The 8,272-nt window shown below is 38.7% G+C and overlaps 1 protein-coding gene and 1 pseudogene across 1 annotated transcript in view; both read left to right on the top strand.

Moving 5' to 3' along the window:
• The first annotated feature begins 575 nt into the window (after positions 1-575).
• Positions 576-3,797, top strand: LOC129869332 (R3H domain-containing protein 4-like; annotated as a pseudogene).
• Positions 3,798-7,576: 3,779 nt separating this feature from the next.
• Positions 7,577-8,272, top strand: part of LOC129810927 (AT-rich interactive domain-containing protein 3A-like) — a 49,095-nt gene continuing 48,399 nt past the window's right edge. Inside the window, exon 1 of the mRNA XM_055861928.1 lies at positions 7,577-7,829. The gene's annotated coding sequence lies outside the window, so the exon portion shown is untranslated. The remainder of the gene's footprint in view (positions 7,830-8,272) is intronic.

Below are 8,272 nucleotides of genomic sequence, written 5' to 3'. Positions count from 1 at the left end.
AGTTTCTCAGCGAAACTCCATATTTTTTGAGTAACTAAAATATGTTGACATTATAACGCTTGCAGAGTTGTCTAATGGAAGTGTGAATCGTAGCTTCCTGGGCATCAGAGACGTGACACGTCATACTCATCAACATCGCCAACGCACAGATACTGTGTGGGGCAGATGTTACATTGATATTGAAGCCATTTCAAGTGGCTGACCCTAGTAAGTAAGCAAGTTGCTAAACTGGTTAGCAGTTTAATGCTCGAGTCCTTTACCCCTCTGCTCTGCTCATGCAAGATATCTGGCAGGCTTTTTTTTATAGTCAGTCGTTATATTCTCTGACTAGATCTCTTCTACATACACTTACGTACTTTTACGATGTAGCCAGCCAACAATTTTTTGTTTCTCATCATCACAGCAACTTCATTTGCATGAGCAATGTGTTTGTTTGTGCACCTTCTCTCAACTACAATGTTGCCATCTGGTCTAAAAGTGGCAACAGTGAAAAACGACCAATCAGAGCTCGAGAATCTGAATGGAGCGTGGCTTTGAAATCTAACCTATTCTATGCTCAGTATAGTTATAGCAAGATGGTATACTACTTTATTCTATAGTAAGGCCATTTAGAAGTAACTAGCTACACAGGAATAAATCAATATTTTGTGAAGAGGTCACCTCCAAATGCATCAGTCCTCAAAATTAATGCTCTCTATTTTTCCCAGCTTGATAGAGGAGCACAAATGCACCTCTCTGCCCAACTCCCCAGCCAAATGTGTGTCTCTGACCAAGAAGAAACAGTTCTTCATCAACCAGGCTATACGCAACTCTGACCTCACACCCAGAGTCAAAGAACCAAAGGCGGCAGGAGAACAGTAAGTTCTCACTCTGCTGCAGATGTTGGGTTGCTACAGATAGAAGATGCTTGTCAGCACATATTATCAATACCCACTAGCTTGATTGCAGCATGTCTGAACACATCCATTAGTCATAGCCATTAGCCACACAGCATTTTATCAACATCTTTATCAACATTTAACGATGCCTATTCTTTTCCTCTGTCCAAAAATAAAAGGTTGCTACCATGCCAATCTTCTTGAAAGAAATGAGTCCTCCAAAGATGAGGCAGAGGTATGCAGTAACTGCCCTCCCTTCAAACTTCACTGTGGTCTGCACCAATGGCAACTACGTGGAGGTAGGCTTCTACTGGTCCCAACATCTTTCAAAAGCCTTGCTTGTTGCAAGTGAATATTATACCACTACTAACCCTAACTACATTTTTTTCCAAAATGCCCCTAACTTGAAAGGGTAAGATGTAGCTCATTGTCCCGTTGTCTCTCTCCCAGCAATGGAATTGACTTCATGAACCGCTCTAGAGAGGAGCAGGAGAAGCTGCAAGTCCTTCTGGGAGAGGCCAAAAGGAACAACTGCAACAAGCTCCTCAAGGACCAGAGAAAGGGTGAGAGCCCAGGGTCAATGCCTGGCCACACCACAACATACACTCCCCTAACAAGCTTGTAGAGTTAAGCTGTTGAAAGTTCATTACCTGTGTCACAGCCGGCCGTGACTGGGAGACCCATGGTGCGGCGCACAATTTTGCCAAGCGTTGTCCGGGTTAGGGGAGGGTTTGGCCGGGGCGATTTCCTTGGCTCATCGTGCACTAGCGACACCTTGTGGTGGGCTAGGAGCCTGCAAGCTAACTTCGGTTGTCCATTTCCTCCGACACATTGGCGCGGCTGGCTTCCAGGTTAAGCGAGCAGTGTGTCAAGAAGCAGTGCTGCCTTGGCGGGTCATGTTTCGGAGGACGCATGGCTCTTGACCTTCGCCTATCCTGAGTCTGTTGGGGAGATGCAGCGACGAGACAAGATCGTAACTATCAATTGGATATCACGAAATTAACTTTTTAAAGAAAGTTAATTACCAAGCCTATATTATGGTTTGAGGTGTTTTATCACTACAAGTTAGTAAACAATGTTTCATAGGTTGAAACATGCATATTTTGGGACACATGAAGTTGACATGAACTGATAAATGTTCTACTCTGCAGTAAATCCAGACTTCAATGCTCAAGACTACTTCCAGAGGATTGATCGGAGGCTGTGTGCTACGCTCAAAAAATTCCCATTGTAAGAGTCACGATTAATCATTAATGTCATTTTGAGACATGCTTGTTAACCACACCATGGTTTAACCAAACATAGTGCCACGTGTCATCCTCGACACGTACTAACCAGGTTTCCATCCAACCATTTCATGCAGATGAATTACCTGACTCATAAAAAAAAAACAATGACAGGGCTGATGGAAACAGGAAATGTCGATTCAAATTCATAAATGCTGACACACTGTTCATTCGACATGGAGTCCATAAAATGAATCGAGAAATGGTGGTGGAAATGCCTTGATGTGCAAATATTGATATAATAACCATCATATCGATGTAAATGTGAAGTCATGTTACGTTGTAGGCCTACCACCACAACGTGGAAGAGCATGAAATGTTTATAGGCTGATGAAATAAGTTATTATTATCAGGTATCAAGGTAAAACCCAAGTGCAGACTGTGTGAAGTAACAATGTTTATTGTAACAGGGGCAGGCAAATGACAGGTCAAGGCAGGCAGGGGTCAATAATCCAGAGTAGGAGCAAAGGTACAGGACGGCAGGCAGGGTCAGCGTCAGGCAGAGTTCAGTAATCCAGAAGTGGAGCAAAGGTAGAGAACGGCAGTCAGGGTCAGGGACAGGCAGGGGTCAAAAACCAGGAGGACGATAAAAAGAGGCTGGGAAAAGATAGGAGCTGACAAACAAGACAAACTGGCAACAGACGGAGACACACAGGTATAAATACACAGGGGATAAGTGGGGAAGATGGGCAACACCTGGAGGGGGTGGAGACAAGCACAAGTGAAACAGATCAGGGCGTGACAATTAGGAACTTCACATGGTGGTTAAGTGCACGGTGATAATGCAAATTTACAATAGGCTAAATATCGAGTATAGGCTATTGAATGCTGGTGACATGATGATCAGTGCTTGGCTGCCAATTATCAAATAAAATGATCTTGCTCTTATCCATATGTCATCAAATAAGCCTAACCTGTCCACTTTAACAGCAAGCTCTTGTCTAGAGAGCATGCGCCAAAACCAGAATGGGCAAGTTTTCTATTTATCGCAAGCATTTTTGTGACAAAACCATCAGTAGAGTTAGAAACCCATTTAACTTATGTTTTATTTGTTACATGGGAACTTAATGCAACATTTATTTTTATGTGCAGGGCCGGACTACCGCATTTGGGGCGCCGGGGCATCAACCTCCAAGGCACTGCGTGACCGTTCAGTAATCCGGCCCAGTTTATGTGCACTACGTCATCAGCACAGCCTTTTATCCTCAACAAGTCAGTTTGATGGAAACATACCTCTCGTGAGAAAATCCCTGTATTGTTTTTAATACAGATTTTAGAAGATTTACATGAAAATTTGTCACCAATTGGATGGAAACCTAGCCATAGACACTTTTACTTCCCTCGCTCACATTGGTTTAGGGAACACTTGAGGTACTTGGAAGAGAACATTCTCAGTTTCTTTGGTGCTCAACCTCACTCTGTTTACGCCACCAACCTTGGAAGCAGGTACTTTTTCCCTCTGAAGATTTTCCGAGGTGAAAATGTAGACGTCCATCTTGGCGAAAGACTGGACTTGCATAGATACTGTGGGAAATGATGACCCAATTAACTAATTTCCAGACAAATGAGATGGAAGGATGTTATTGATTATTAATTTAGCTTTGAGAGGCTACTGCTGACCTTCATGTCTTAGAGTAATGATGGAATGTCATTTCTCTTTGCTTATTTGAGCTGTTCTTGTCAAAAAATGGACTTGGTCTTTTACCAAATATGGGTATCTTCTGTATACCACTCCTACCTTGTCACAACACAACTGATTGGCAAACGCATTAAGGAGGAAGGAAAGAAATTCCACAAATTAACTTTTAACAAGGCATGCCTGTTAATTGAAATGCATTCCAGGTGACTACCTCATGAAGCTGGTTGAGAGAATGCTTAATGTGCAAAGCTGTCAAGGCAAAGGGTGGCTACTTTAAAGAATATGAAATATAAAATATATTTTGATTTGTTTAACACTTTTCTTGGTTACGACATGATTCCATGTGTGTTTTTTCATAGTTTTTATGTCTTCACTATTATTCTACAACGTAGAAAATAGTAAAAATAAAGAAAAACCCAGTAATGAGCAGGTGTCCAAACTTTTGATTGGTACTGTATACACTACTGTTCGAAAGTTTGGGGTCACTTAGAAATGTCCTTGTTTTTGAAAGAAAAGCAAATTTTTTGTTCATTAAAATAACATTAAATTGATCAGAAATACAGTGTAGACATTGTTAATGTTGTAAATGACTATTGTAGCTGGAAACGGCTGATTTAATGGAATATCTACATAGGCGATCAGATTCCCATTATCAGCAACCATCACTCCTGTGTTCCAATGGCACGTTGTGTTAGCTAATCCAAGTTTATCATTTTAAAAGGCTAATTGATCATTAGAAAACCCTTTTGCAATTATGTTAGCACAGCTGAAAACTGTTGTTCTGATTAAAGAAGCAATAAGACTGACAAGTTTCAAAAGAAAGTTCTTTGTTTCTGGCCATTTTGATCCTGTAATCGAACCCACAAATGCTGATGCTCCAGATACTCAACTAGTCTAAATAAGGCCAATTTTATTGCTTCTTGCATCCAAAGATTATTTTATAAAATATCTGCTGCAATTTCTAAAGTGGGCTTTTTCCGTGTATCTTTGATTGTGTCAAAGTTTCAGAAAATTGGGAAAGAAAGCACAAACTCAGGATGTATGTTTAACTTACTGTTTATTTATTTTTGTACTTAAACCATGCTACGTTTTATACGTTGGTTAGTTAGAGGCTAGACTACCTGTGTTGCTGCTGCAGACTGAGGAAGGGATGGAGTTGGGTCGGAGCAAGGGTCTTTGATGCTACCACTCCTTTTTGACTTTCTGCTGTGCGTATCAGCCAATCAGACCGAATATTGATGATCAAATGGTATGCTGCTGTGGCAGTACTGTTGATGTTTAAACTAGGTAGCTAGCTAAACACACTTGACGGTTCAGAACAACAATGATACAACTTTATACAAACATTTCTCATTTTACCGCCACCCAAAAGGGCATTTTGCAAGTCGGGGGGCAAAGGGGTATGTGCTCGGCACAGGTTGAAGCCTGTCTGTGCATATGCCTGCTGTACAGTCATGCCCGTTACAGTTGGTTAATTTCTGGCAGTATTTCCTCCTGTTAGCAGTGTGGAAATAAATCACACATTTAGCATAGGCCTATATGTGCATGGTAAATGATACAATGTTTTGTTAGTGATCATGTCAGATGTTTTTCAACGCTGTCAAGAGTTCTGCTACAGTAAATTGCTTGCAAGACAGTGTCTTCTATTTTGAGAGTTGCCATAATTCATGAATCTATCCACTAGATGGCAGCATGATGTTGGTAAAGCTGTAAATATGGCACTTTTTGGGCAACAAGACAAAATTCACGTAGAAATTATAGTTATAAATCTGACATTCTCATTGAAAGCAAGTCAAAGAGGGGATTTATCTGTTTCATGTGTGCTATTTCTATGCTTGCTGTTTTAAAGTTTTGTTTTTGCATCTTTTACTTTAGGTTTTGTACACCAGCTTCACAGCTGAAAATACAATATTTTTGGTTATGGAAAATATATTTCACAGCCGTTTAGATGGTACTATGTTTCTCTACACTGTACTTGCTTGTTTTGTCACATAACCTGAAACTAGGCAAACTATTAGAATTGTTGTAACCAGGAAACGGAGATTTCTGCATAGTTAACTTTAATGTCTTAGATTTTTTTTTTTTAAACAATCTTTCATGTGTTAGAAGAAACTTAAGTTTTCCTCAGTAAACTTCAATAAACGATTTTATTTGTTAACTGACACAAAATGTCTTATAGGTAAATTGTTGATACTGATAAGAATTAAATTATGCTTCAATCAAATACTCAAATACTTGTGCTGAAAGTGGACTTAAAACGGCAATCAGCAGTTAGAACAATAACAAAGCGTACACCCCGCCCCTGTTTCAGTTAAACGTTGAGAGATGAGGCCGCAGAAGTGTAACCACTCTCAAATTCATAGACTGAGCCATGGATTCATGGAATGACCATCCATTATATCAAATATATCATTTTAACCATGTTTTGAGGCTATATGGGGTTTGTTTACATTTACTTTGTTTACAAACATGGAGTAAAACAAGCTTTATTTTGGGTTCTGATGGGGTACGAAAGTTGAACTATTTTCTTCAAGAATGAATGGGTACATAATTAATATATAAGTAAAACAAATGGATGTAGCAACTGCAGATTGCCTCTTTAAGTCCTGTCTCACTTCCGCATTGTTAAAACTGACATTTGACTATATTTGACTATAAAATATAGCAGGCCTACACTAGGCCTGCAAACCAAATATTTTTATAAATGTATACAATTTGTGCCAAAGATCTACATTCTTCATTATATCACCTTCAATGGCAAGAAAAAACATATATGAAACCAAACCTGATTTAAAAGTATAAATGATATCAACACATTATGCTGCTTAAATCAGAAATGCAATTCTGCTCAAGTATCACATTTGTTTAAATGAGTAGCCAAATCTTATCAGGATTGCAGTCTGGGCAAGAATAGGTGACCTCAACTAATTCTTGCTATGGTCAGTAGTTTGACTATTATTGTACTGTATTGACTCTTTAAATAATTTAAGGAGAGTAGTAGTAATTTGATACATTAATTAATGACACAATCATTTAAATGTATCTATTAGAGCTCATGCAGTTATTTTCGGTTTAGTAATTGGTATTTATAATTACAAATACTGTAGCTGTATTGTAGCTAATCTTTGCTGGGTGATTGAAATGCATATCCCCTTTATAGGACAAGTAGTCTAACTCTGAAGAAACGCTAGATTTCTCTTATTAATTGTTATGCATTAATGATAGTTAATATAATAAGCATTATTAATGATATTATAATAATGAAATAATTGACGTTTATTTCCCAAGAAAATTCACATGGTAAGTTTGGTAAGGAATAAGTTAAATGTATAAGCGATAATTAGGAGCCGTGGACTTAACTCTTCATTCGGTCTGCTTACTTCTTGTGCTATATATTAAGCATACAGTAGACACCACCCACCTACCCGCTGTATGGTTAAAATGATCACCACCTAAGGGAACGTCGCCAAAAGCTCTACATGGGTTAGCTAGTCTTCATTATCATTTCAAGGGACAATCTGCCAAGTTTCCAACCATGACGACGCCGAGGTGTGCTTAGACAGAAAATTGTTAACGCATTCCTCGAATTATAGAACGTTTCAACATCTCTTAGTTATTTCAACAACATGAAACGTATAAAGTCGGTTTATAATGCAATTATTTCCCCCCACATTGACAGCACATATATATTACACTTGCCGACATTCCCTTTGTATTGGGGTAGGTTGGCCCCCTCTGATTCAGAGGTTAGGAATTTGCATCCGATTGCTGTTTGTCAACCAATGATTTGACTCTACGACCGTGAGCACGCCTTGGATTAGGCAAATATACAATGTAACCTCTGAATCAAAGCCATACGTTGAAATCGAATAAGATGTATACAACCGAATAGAAGTATCACAATCAATTGATATCAGTTTACTACTATATATGAAATGTACAATCAATAACCACCAGAACGCCGTAGATTCAGGGGAAATCAGGAATGTTTGTTCCGAGTGCAAAAACAAAACGGAAGCTGATTTGGTAAGTTTTTTTTCCCCCTTTTTTTCTCTCTCTTATTGTGGCTCACATATTCGATTTGATTTGGATTTATACAAATAAGCGTCAGGCTTATTCTGCCTACTGTTTAAAAATATATATCATGTCTGATTTAACTTGACTAATCGGATACAGTCCAATGTATTCGTATACGTATGCTGCCATGTGTGCAGTACATGCACCTTTCGATATGTGGCGACGTGCCAAGTAATTAAATGATCGTTATGATATAAAAGCTTCAGTTATTATTATGGAACCCACCAATATGTTTCTGTGAAGCCTTTTCAACTGCAGTTATCCAGAGTTTGGGTTAATTTTGCATTTGCAAATAATTATTTAATAGACTTTCTAATATAAAAAAGTGTGCTGTGTTATTTTTTTTATTTAACCATTATTTAACTAGGCGAGTCAGTTAAGAACAAATTCTT

The sequence above is a fragment of the Salvelinus fontinalis genome, chromosome 14, assembly GCF_029448725.1.
Source record: "Salvelinus fontinalis isolate EN_2023a chromosome 14, ASM2944872v1, whole genome shotgun sequence".
NCBI lineage: Eukaryota > Metazoa > Chordata > Actinopteri > Salmoniformes > Salmonidae > Salvelinus > Salvelinus fontinalis.
The sequence above is the reverse complement of the archived record's forward strand: the minus strand, read 5'-3'. Positions and strand labels throughout refer to the sequence as shown.